At 40.6% G+C, this 10,585-nt stretch overlaps 16 non-coding genes across 16 annotated transcripts; all 16 read right to left on the bottom strand.

The window, feature by feature from the left end:
- Window positions 1-1,486: 1,486 nt before the first annotated feature.
- trnar-acg (transfer RNA arginine (anticodon ACG)) lies at window positions 1,487-1,559 on the bottom strand. The gene has a single exon. It is a non-coding gene; the product is annotated as a tRNA-Arg (tRNA).
- A 472-nt stretch (window positions 1,560-2,031) lies between these two features.
- Window positions 2,032-2,104, bottom strand: trnar-acg (transfer RNA arginine (anticodon ACG)). Its single transcript has one exon. It is a non-coding gene; the product is annotated as a tRNA-Arg (tRNA).
- Window positions 2,105-2,446: 342 nt separating this feature from the next.
- Window positions 2,447-2,518, bottom strand: trnah-gug (transfer RNA histidin (anticodon GUG)). The gene has a single exon. It is a non-coding gene; the product is annotated as a tRNA-His (tRNA).
- A 336-nt stretch (window positions 2,519-2,854) lies between these two features.
- trnar-acg (transfer RNA arginine (anticodon ACG)) lies at window positions 2,855-2,927 on the bottom strand. Its single transcript has one exon. It is a non-coding gene; the product is annotated as a tRNA-Arg (tRNA).
- Window positions 2,928-3,600: 673 nt separating this feature from the next.
- Window positions 3,601-3,672, bottom strand: trnah-gug (transfer RNA histidin (anticodon GUG)). The gene has a single exon. It is a non-coding gene; the product is annotated as a tRNA-His (tRNA).
- Window positions 3,673-4,352: 680 nt separating this feature from the next.
- On the bottom strand, window positions 4,353-4,424 carry trnah-gug (transfer RNA histidin (anticodon GUG)). Its single transcript has one exon. It is a non-coding gene; the product is annotated as a tRNA-His (tRNA).
- A 430-nt stretch (window positions 4,425-4,854) lies between these two features.
- Window positions 4,855-4,926, bottom strand: trnah-gug (transfer RNA histidin (anticodon GUG)). Its single transcript has one exon. It is a non-coding gene; the product is annotated as a tRNA-His (tRNA).
- A 393-nt stretch (window positions 4,927-5,319) lies between these two features.
- Window positions 5,320-5,392, bottom strand: trnar-acg (transfer RNA arginine (anticodon ACG)). Its single transcript has one exon. It is a non-coding gene; the product is annotated as a tRNA-Arg (tRNA).
- Window positions 5,393-6,528: 1,136 nt separating this feature from the next.
- Window positions 6,529-6,600, bottom strand: trnah-gug (transfer RNA histidin (anticodon GUG)). Its single transcript has one exon. It is a non-coding gene; the product is annotated as a tRNA-His (tRNA).
- Window positions 6,601-7,383: 783 nt separating this feature from the next.
- Window positions 7,384-7,456, bottom strand: trnar-ucg (transfer RNA arginine (anticodon UCG)). The gene has a single exon. It is a non-coding gene; the product is annotated as a tRNA-Arg (tRNA).
- A 311-nt stretch (window positions 7,457-7,767) lies between these two features.
- trnar-acg (transfer RNA arginine (anticodon ACG)) lies at window positions 7,768-7,840 on the bottom strand. The gene has a single exon. It is a non-coding gene; the product is annotated as a tRNA-Arg (tRNA).
- A 281-nt stretch (window positions 7,841-8,121) lies between these two features.
- trnah-gug (transfer RNA histidin (anticodon GUG)) lies at window positions 8,122-8,193 on the bottom strand. Its single transcript has one exon. It is a non-coding gene; the product is annotated as a tRNA-His (tRNA).
- Window positions 8,194-9,056: 863 nt separating this feature from the next.
- Window positions 9,057-9,128, bottom strand: trnah-gug (transfer RNA histidin (anticodon GUG)). Its single transcript has one exon. It is a non-coding gene; the product is annotated as a tRNA-His (tRNA).
- Window positions 9,129-9,347: 219 nt separating this feature from the next.
- trnar-acg (transfer RNA arginine (anticodon ACG)) lies at window positions 9,348-9,420 on the bottom strand. Its single transcript has one exon. It is a non-coding gene; the product is annotated as a tRNA-Arg (tRNA).
- Window positions 9,421-9,771: 351 nt separating this feature from the next.
- Window positions 9,772-9,843, bottom strand: trnah-gug (transfer RNA histidin (anticodon GUG)). The gene has a single exon. It is a non-coding gene; the product is annotated as a tRNA-His (tRNA).
- Window positions 9,844-10,103: 260 nt separating this feature from the next.
- trnar-acg (transfer RNA arginine (anticodon ACG)) lies at window positions 10,104-10,176 on the bottom strand. Its single transcript has one exon. It is a non-coding gene; the product is annotated as a tRNA-Arg (tRNA).
- Window positions 10,177-10,585: the final 409 nt, after the last annotated feature.

The following is a 10,585-nucleotide window of genomic DNA, read 5'->3' as shown; positions in this document are numbered from 1 at the left end:
ACTGTGTGATGCTCATTGTTGTTAGTGCCTATGCCCCAAAGGAGAATTTCTGGAATGAGATAGTAGAGGAAATCGAGGTTTTGAAGAAGTGATGGGAAGGTTTGGTATCCATTCGGTATCGCTTTGCTAAAAGGATGAAAATGTCTGTAATGAATACATCTTTCCAGAAAAGGCGGGGACAGAAAGCGGAGGTACAAGTCCACAGGTAGGATACATCTTGTACAGACGTTATCTGAAGGAGAATTCTGTACAAGCTGGAGTTTATGGAAGGATTTATCAGGGAGACTGAAAATAATAGAGACGCAGTAACCCAGGGCTCTGCTCTGTTCATTTTCATTTTTAATGGCTTCAAAAAATATGAGCATATATGTATCAGTATGAATCTTGTTTTCTTATCTGGATTCTGATTTGACAATAAGACAGATAGATATAGAGGAACAAGAATGTCTGGGAGTATTGAGTCGCTGGGCTGCTTACAGTTAGAATAAATAACAACCGCAGTTTATTTGATTCAAAAAGGAACTCCCACCCAAAAACAAACAAAACAGAAAAGCAGTAATTACGGCTATTGGCGTGAAGAAACGGGTGTTTTGTGCAGCTTGCTAATATGAGTGGTTCTTGGACCAGTTATTTCTGTCAAGCAGTATTTCTCCCTGAGATGGGAAATCAACGGAAAACATACCAATTTAGGCTGCCAGTTCTATTTGACGATGTGAGGCAAGAGCCCCCTTTTTTCTAGTGATAACTTTATGAGAGCCTCTTCAGGCTGACAGTTGAAAGTGGAGAGTGCAGATAGTTTGCACCCACCCAGATACTAACATGGTTCATCGAAAAAAAATTAAAATATCATGATAAAAATTCAATGTTTTTTGGCACTCATTTTGGAAAGTGAAACGCTTATTGACATTTTTTAAGTCTGTATTTATTGACATTTCGATGATTGTGGCTTATGAAAACGAACATTTTGTGTCTCAGAAAATTACAAACTATTGATATAAACAACAATATTTTGAAGACAAATGTCTTGTTTCTGAAAAATATTAAAATTTCTTTGCGCTCAATACTTTTTTGGGACTCCTTTTACATGAATTGGAATGGAGATGATCATCTAGTGACGCTGCTCAAGGTTGCTTTGACAGCAGCTTTCAGGTCTTCTGCATTGTTGGGTCTGGTATCTATCATCTTAATCTTCATAGAACCCTATCATTTCTAAATTAGGTTCAGGCGAGTTTGCTGGCCAATCAAGCACGGTAACGCTACTGTCACTGAAGCAGCTGCAGAGTACTAACCTCCATACAATCATGGCTGAGGAACACCTGGGACAATTTCATGGGTGGTCCAACTTGTTGCTTCGACCTCTTCTTTCCTGCTGTTGGTGTCTTTAGGTTTTAAAACTGAATGACATCATGCATATTACAGAGGTATAAAGTAGAAGAAGCCACTGGACAACTGATTCGTCCAAATTGGGACAACAGCGTCCTTCACTCGAGCTAGCCAGGAGTCCAACCTAGAATCTTCTGATCCGTAGTCAGACGCGTTATCCATTGCGCCACTAGCCCTGCAGACAGCAAATCTCTGGATGCAACCATCTCAAGTCAGTGCTGTCATTTGAAACAGAAAGTGAGTTTTACCTCATTTTTCAAACGATACGCATGAAACCTACTATAATAACATAAATACGCTGAGCGAAATCCTGATTTAAATTTGGATTCTCATACGACTGAATAACAGGAGTGAGTTGGAGTCATTCTCTTGTGTTCTCAAAACCTTTCCCTGAAGCAGGAGTGCCATGACCCGGATTCAAACCGGAGTTGCTGCAGCCACAACGCAGAGTACTAACCACTATATGATCATGGCTGATGTAGCAGCAGACATGACTTCTTTCGTACTGATGCTGTATATGGCTTTTAAACCTGGAAATTGTCCAAATTGACCAATTCAACTACAGAGAAGGAAGTCTTAAAGCTCCTACATATGTTGAGGTAAAAGAAGCACCTGGACGACAGAGTTGCGCAAAAAGCATATTTCACTCGAGCTAGCCAGGAGTCGAACCTAGAATCTTCTGATCCGTAGTCAGACGCGTTATCCATTGCGCCACTAGCCCTGCTATGCATGGAAAATTTGCATCAAAGACAGCTCAGTGCTGTCTCTTGAAAACACGAACATAAAATCTACTCCATGAAGTTATTCTCATTATCTCATGGTTTAAGAGTCAGGGTAGTCCAGTCCGACGTCTGATGTTGTAGAGCTTTCCTTCTAAGTTCACATTAAAGTTCAATCATTTTTCTGAGAGGATAAAAATGAGTGACCCCAATTTTACACTTAAAAGTTGTGGATGTGAACAAACAATACAGAGGGAGGAATCCTGAATCAAATTTGAATATTGATCAAATTAAACATCAGGAAAGGAGCTTGTTTTTCCAGTATCTTTTTCCTGAAGCAGGAGTGCCATGACCCGGATTCGAACCGGGGTTGCTGCGGCCACAACGCAGAGTACTAACCACTATACGATCATGGCTGACGTAGCAGCAAACATCACTTGGATTGTGTCAACAGCTGATTAGCATAATGTTGTAAATGTGATAAAATAATAATAATGAATGATAAGAACAGTCGAGTAAAGCAGAAATGTTTAGCACCATGTACCCATATTGATATCATATCAAGGAATGATGTCCATTTCCAGACTTGTTGCCTTGGCCTGTTTATTTTGAGGAACCATTGAGGTATGAAGTGGAAAAAGCCACTGGATGACAGATTTGCGCAAATTGGGATGTAGGTCAAACATGAAACTTATGAAGGACAAGAAGCTGCTGGAGGATCTGAGTAAACTGGGACAAAAGGATGTTTCACTCGAGCTAGCCAGGAGTCGAACCTAGAATCTTCTGATCCGTAGTCAGACGCGTTATCCATTGCGCCACTAGCCCTGCTGATGTCACACACTTTGAATGGTTAAAAAAAATGATACAACAAAAAAAAAGAAAGCAATGAATAATAATAACATTTGAGTAAAGTGGTACTTTATGGCACCTACGGACAAGTAGGGCTGTTTTGAGGGAACACATAAAGGAAAACCAGGTTTGTATTGTATCAAAGAACGAAGTCCATTTTTCAGAGTACTTGCATTTCTTGTGCAACACATGGAGGGCCATGCAAAGGTCTTGAAAACATGCACTATTTTTGAAAATGCAAAGGACAATTTGATGGGTGGTCCAACTTGCTGTGTTGGCCTCTTCTTTCCTACCAATGGTGTCTTCAGGTTTTAAACCTGGGTGATGTCCTGCATAGATTGAGGAACCACTCTTATAAGTTACCGTATGTACAAGTGTGGTTTACCTCATTTGTAAATGCAAGTACAAGAAACATGTGGATGACAGATATGAGGAAAGTCAGACAAAAGCACCCTTAGTTCAAGCTGGCCAGGAGTCGAACCTAGAATCTTCTGATCTGAAGTCAGACGCGTTTCCCAATGCATCACTACCCCTTTAATTTTGCTCTTGTGAACAGGGAAATGAGTTGAATCCTGATTCAACTTTGGATATTGGAAAAAAGGGGACAACTTAAATGATTTGCCTCCAGAAACTTTCCCAGAAGCAGGAGTGCCATGACCCGGATTCGAACCGGGGTTGCTGCGGCCACAACGCAGAGTACTAACCACTATACGATCATGGCTGATGTAGCAGCAAACATCACTTGGATTGTGTCAACAGCTGATAGGCTCAAAATGATGAATAAATATATTAAAAAGACCAAAATGAATGAATGACAAGAACAGTCGAATAAAGTGGTAATTAATATCACTGACATACAAGTTAGGCTGTTGTGAAGCAACACATGAAGGAAAACCAAATGAAAGAAAATCAAAATCCCAAGTACCCATATTGGTATCATATCAAGGAACGATGTCCATTTCCAGGGTTCTTGCATTTCTAGTGCAGTACAAGGATGGCCATGCAAAGGTTTTTTGAAAACGTGCTATTTCTGAAAACACCAAGGACAGTTTGATGTGTGGTCCAACTTGTTGCTTTGACATTTTCTTTCATACTGATACGGTCTTTGGGTTTTAAACCTGAGTAATGTGAAATGCTCCAAAATGATAGAAAATGACCAATTCAACTACAAAGAAGGAAGTCTTGAAGCTCCTACATATGTTGAGGAACCACTGAGATATGAAGTAGAAGAAGCATCCGGCATCAAGAGGAAGCATCAAACTATACACATGAAACCTACTATAATAACATAAATACGCTGAGCGAAACCCTGATTTAAATTTGGATTCTCATACGACTGAATAACAGGAGTGACTTGGAGTCATTTTCTTGTGTTCTGAAAAACCTTTCTTGAGGCAGGAGTGCCATGACCCGGATTCGAACCGGGGTTGCTGCGGCCACAACACAGAGTACTAACCACTATACGATCATGGCTGATGTAGCACCACGCGTTACTTGGATCGTGTCAACAGCTCATAAGCTCAAAATGATGACTAAAAAAATAATGGTAATAATAATGAATGGGAAGAACATTCAAGTAAAACTTTATTGTATGGCTGTTAGGACTGTTGTGAGGGATACCATAAAGGGAAACCAGAATTACTGATAATCCAACTCTCATGTACCCATATTGATATTGGATTGTGTCATCAAATGCTGATGAGCTCCAAACACGCATAAAAAAAGAAAAGAAGAAAAAAAATGAATGAATGAAAGCAGCACTTGAGTAAAGGAGTAATGTGCAACACCTACAGACAGGTAGGACTGTTGTGACGGAAATCATAATGGTAAACCAAATTACTTAAAATCCAAGTCAGCATGACTCACTCTTCTGTTTTTCAGAATCTTTTTCCTGAAGGAGAAGTGCCATGACCCGGATTCGAACCGGGGTTGCTGCGGCCACAACGCAGAGTACTAACCACTATACGATCATGGCTGATGCAGCATCACATGTTACTTGGATTGTGTCAACAGCTCATAAGCCCAAAATGATGACTATAAAAAAATAATGATAATAACAATGAATGGGAAGAACATTCAAGTAAAGCTTCATTGTATGGCTGTTAGGACTGTTGTGAGGGAACACATAAAGGGAAACCAAATGACTAAAATTCCAAATCCCCTGTACCCATATTGATATCATACAAAGGAATGATGTCCATTTCCTGACTTGTTGCATTGGCCTGCTTATTTTGAGGAACCATTGAGGTATGAGAAGCCACTGGAGGACAGATTTGCACAAATTGGGTTGAAGGTCAAACATGAAACTTATGAAGTAGAAGAAGCTGCTGGAGGATCTGATTAAACTGCAAAGAGAGTGTGTTTCACTCGAGCTAGCCAGGAGTCGAACCTAGAATCTTCTGATCCGTAGTCAGACGCGTTATCCATTGCGCCACTAGCCCTGCTGGGAACAGCTGCTTTGAATGGTCAAAAAAAAAATAAACATAACAAAAACCACAATGAATAATAATAATATTTGAGTAAAGTGGTACCTAAAGACAGGTAGGGCTGTTTTGAGGGAACAGATAAAGAAAAACCATCCCATGTCCCCATGTTTGTGTTGTATCAAGGAACCAAGTCCATTTCCAGAGTACTCGCATTTCTTGTGCAACACATGGAGGGCCATGCAAAGGTCTTGAAAACATGCACTATTTTTGAAAACACCAAGGAATTTTAACGGGTGATCCAACTTGTTGCTTTGACCTCTTGGTTCCTACTGATGGATTCCTTGGGTTTGAAGTGTTTCATATAAATGCAAACAGAGCAAATTGACTAAAAAGAAGGAAGTCTGTAAGCTGAGCGTTTTGAGGAATCACTGACGTATGAAGCAGAAGAAGTCACCTGACAACAGATTTGTGCCTGATCACATGAGCTGCAGTCGTCTCGTCATCTGGAAGCTCTCCCTGACCATCTTGTGAACGGGGAAATGATGGGTTGGATCCCATCATTGATATTTGAGTAAAGTGGTACTTTATGGCACCTACAGACAAGTAGGGCTGTTTTGAGGGAACACATAAAGGAAAACCATGCCATGTATCCATTTTTGTATTGTATCAAGGAACGTAGTGCATTTCCAGCATTGCTGTGTTGGCCTCTTCTTTCCTGCTGACAGTGTCTTTAGTTTTTAAACATGGGTGATGCCCTGCATATTTCGAGGAACCACTGAGGTTCCACTCTTATAAGTTATCCTATGTACAAGTGTGGTTTACCTCATTTGTAAAAGCAAGTCTGATTTCCCTTATTTTCTCAAACTATGCAAACGAAACCTATGAAGTACAAGAAACCAGTGGCCAACAGATATGAGCAAACTGAGACAAAGCATGGTTAGCTTGAACTAGCCAGGAGTCGAACCTAAAAACTTCTGACCCAAAGGTCAGACGCGTTGTCCATTGCGCCACTAGCCCTGCAACTTTGTAGATGGGAACAGGAAAATGATCAGCTGAATTGTGATTCTAATTTGGATATTGAAAAAAGGGGACAACTTAAATGATTTGCCTCCAACCTTTTGTTTTTCAAAGGACTTTTCCTGAAGCAGGAGTGCCATGACCCGGATTTGAACCGGGGTTGCTGCGGCCACAACGCAGAGTACTAACCACTATACGATCACGGCTGATGTAGCAGCAGACATGACTTGGATTGTCTCAACAACTGATAAGCTCAAAATGTTAAAAATGTTTTAAAATAAAAATGAATAGATAAAGAATGACCAGGGCAGTTGAGTAAAGCGGTAATATTTGGTACCATGTACCAATATTGATATCATATCAAGGAATGATGTCCATCTCGAGTTCTTGCATTGGCCTGCTTATTTTGAGGAGCAACTGAGGTATGAAGTAGAAGAAGCCCCTGGAATACAGATTTGCTGAAAATTGGGCCAAAAGTCAAACATGAAACCAATGAAGTAGGAGAAGCTGCTGGAGGATCTGAGTAAACTGGGACAAAAGCATGCTTCACTCGAGCCTCACTTGCGCCACTAGCCCTGCAGATGTCATACACTTGAATGGTTTAAAAAAATGATCCAACAAAAAAAAAAAGCAATGAATGATAATAACATTTGAGTAAAGTGGTACTTTATGGCACCTATAGACAGGTAGGGCTGTTTTGAGGGAACACATAAAGGAAAACCATCCCATGTACCCATGTTTGTATTGTATCAAGGAACCAAGTCCATTTGCAGAGTACTTGCATTTCTTGTGCGACACATAGAGGGCCATGCAAAGGTCTTGAAAACATGTGCTATTTCTGAAAATGCAAAGGACAATTTGATGGCTGGTACAACTTGCTGTGTTGTCCTCATCTATCATACTGATGGTGTCAAACTATAAACATGAAACCTATAAAGTTGCAGAAACCAGTGGACAACAGATATGAGCAAAGCAAAGCATGTTTAGATTGAGCTAGCCAGGAGTCGAACCTAGAATCTTCTGATCCGAAGTCAGACGCGTTTTCCATTGCGCCACTAGCCCTGCGAATTGGAAGATGTGAACAGGAATACGATGAGTGAATGCTGATTCTAATTTGGAAATTGAAAAAAGGGAACTACTGAAATGATTTGCCTCCAACCTTTTGTTTTTAAGAGTATGTATCAAGGAATGATGTCCATTTCCAGAGTTCTTGCATTCTCTTGCTTATTTTGAGGAACCATTGAGGTATGAAGTAGAAGAGGCCGCCGGATGACAGATTTGCGCAAATTGGGATGTAGGTCAAACATGAAACTTATGAAGGACAAGAAGCTGCTGGAGGATCTGAGTAAACTGGGACAAAAGGATATTTCACTCGAGCTAGGCAGGAGTCGAACCTAGAATCTTCTGATCCGTAGTCAGACGCGTTATCCATTGCGCCACTAGCCCTGCTGACTGCAGACAAAATGCATCGAAGTGAAGTCAGTGCTGTCTTTTGAAAACGCAAACATAAAATCTACTCCATGAAGTTATTCTCATTATCTCATGGTTTAAGAGTCAGGGTAGTCCAGTCCGACATCTAATGTTGTAAAAATGAGTGACACCACTATAACACTAACAAGTTGTGGATGTGAACAAAAAATACGGTGAGTGGAATCCTGAATCAAATTAAACAAGGGAAAGGTTCTCACGCAACTCGCTTTATAAGCATCCTTTCCCAGAAGCAGGAGTGCCATGACCCGGATTCGAACCGGGGTTGCTGCGGCCACAACGCAGAGTACTAACCACTATACGATCATGGCTGATGTAGCATCTGAAATGACTTGGATTGTGTCAACAGCTGATGAGCTCAAAATGCTGAATAAGCAAATTAAAAAGAACAAAAATAAAGAGGTAATGTATGTCACTGACATACAAGTTAGGCTGTTCTGAAGGACCACTTGAAGGAAAACCAAATGAAAGAAAATCCAAATCCCAAGTACCCATACTGGTATCATATCAAGGAACAATGTCCATTTCCAGGGTTCTTGCATTTCTAGTGCAGTACAAGGATGGCCATGGAAAGGTTTTTGAAAACATGCTATTTCTGAAAAGACCAAGAACAGTTTCATGTGTGGTCCAACTTGTTGCTTTGACATTTTCTTTCATACTGATGCAGTCTTTAGGTTTTCAAGTACTTGCATTTGTTGTGCAATCCAAGGAAAGCCATGGTTTTAAACCCAGACAAAAGCTTGCTTCACTCGAGCTAGCCAGGAGTTGAACCTAAAATCTTCTGACCCGTAGTCAGACACGTTATCCATTGCGCCACTAGCCCTGCTGACAATATGCTATTTGGATGTACCTAAGTCAGTGCAGTAATTTGAAAAAGAAGGTCTGGTTGACCTAATTTGCTGACACTCATGACATCTACTCTTGAAATCTACTAACATGACATCTACTCTTATGGTTAAAGAGGCAGGGTAGTCAAGTGTGACTTCTCATGTTGTAGAGCTTTCTTTCTATGTATTCATTGAAGTTAAAATCATTTTTCTGAAAGGAAAAATTGAGTGACACCACTTTGAAGTCATGGACATGAAAAGGACATACACTGAGAGGAATGCTGATATGACAGCAGTGAGCAGGAGTCTCTATAACGTTTTTCAGATTCTCTGTCTTGAAGCAGGAGTGCCATGACCCGGATTCGAACCGGGGTTGCTGCGGCCACAACGCAGAGTACTAACCACTATACGATCATGGCTGATGTTGCAGCAAACATAACTTCTTTCGTACTGATGCAGTATTTGGCTTTTAAACCTGGGTGATGTGAAATGTTCCAAAATTATCCAAAGTGACCAATTCAACTACAAAGAAGGAAGTCTTAAAGCTCCTACATGTGTTGAGGAACCACTGAGATATGAAGTAAAAGAAGCACCTGGACGACAGATTTGCGCAAATCTGGACAAAAGCATATTTCACTCGAGCTAGCCAGGAGTCGAACCTAGAATCTTCTGATCCGTAGTCAGACGCGTTATCCATTGCGCCACTAGCCCTGCTATGCATGGAAAATTTGCATCAAACAGGGCTCAGTGCTGTCTCTTGAAAACACGAACATAAAATCTACTCCATGAAGTTATTCTCATTATCTCATGGTTTAAGAGTCAGGGTAGTCCACTCCGACGTCTGATGTTGTAGAGCTTTCTTTCTTAGTTCTCTTTAAAGTTTAATCATTTTTCTGAGAGGATACAAATGAGTGACCCCAATTTTACACTTAAAAGTTGTGGATGTGAACGAACAATACGGAGGGAGGAATCCTGAATCAAATTTGAATATTGATCAAATTAAACATCAGGAAAGGTTCACAGGCAGCTTGTTTTTCCAGTATCTTTTTCCTGAAGCAGGAGTGCCATGACCCGGATTCGAACCGGGGTTGCTGCGGCCACAACGCAGAGTACTAACCACTATACGATCATGGCTGACGTAGCAGCAAACATCACTTGGATTGTGTCAACAACTGATTAGTAATGTAAATGTGATAAAATGAAAATTAATCAATTAATCATAGGAATGATGTTGCATTGGCCTGCTTATTTTGAGGAACCATTGAGGTATGAAGTAGAAGAAGCCACTGGATTACAGATTTGCACAAATTGGGATAAAAGTCAAACGTGAAACTTATGAAGTACAAGAAGCTGCTGGAGGATCTGAGTAAACTGGGACAAAAGGATGTTTCGCTCGAGCTAGCCAGGAGTCGAACCTAGAATCTTCTGATCCGTAGTCAGACGCGTTATCCATTGCGCCACTAGCCCTGCTGGGAACAGCTGCTTTGAATGGTCAAAAAAAAAAATAAACATAACAAAAACCACAATGAATAATAATGAAATTTGAGTAAAGTGGTACTTTATGGCACCCAAAGACAGGAAGGGCTTTTTTGAAGGAACACATTAAGGAAAACCATCCCATGTCCCCATGTTTGTGTTGTATCAAGGAATGAAGTCCATTTCCAGAGTACTCGCATTTCTTGTGCAGCACATGGAGGGCCATGCAAAGGTCTTGAAAACATGCACTATTTTTGAAAACACCAAGGAATTTTAACGGGTGATCCAACTTGTTGCTTTGACCTCTTGGTTCCTACTGATGGATTCCTTGGGTTTGAAGTGTTTCATATAAATGCAAACAGAGCAAATTGACTAAAAAGAAGGAAGTCTGGAAGCTGAG

Source organism: Fistularia commersonii, chromosome 3 (genome assembly GCF_037954325.1).
Source record: "Fistularia commersonii isolate RoL2024-O1a breed Wild chromosome 3, RoL_Fcom_v1.0, whole genome shotgun sequence".
NCBI lineage: Eukaryota > Metazoa > Chordata > Actinopteri > Syngnathiformes > Fistulariidae > Fistularia > Fistularia commersonii.
This window is presented reverse-complemented; position numbering and strand designations above follow the sequence as displayed.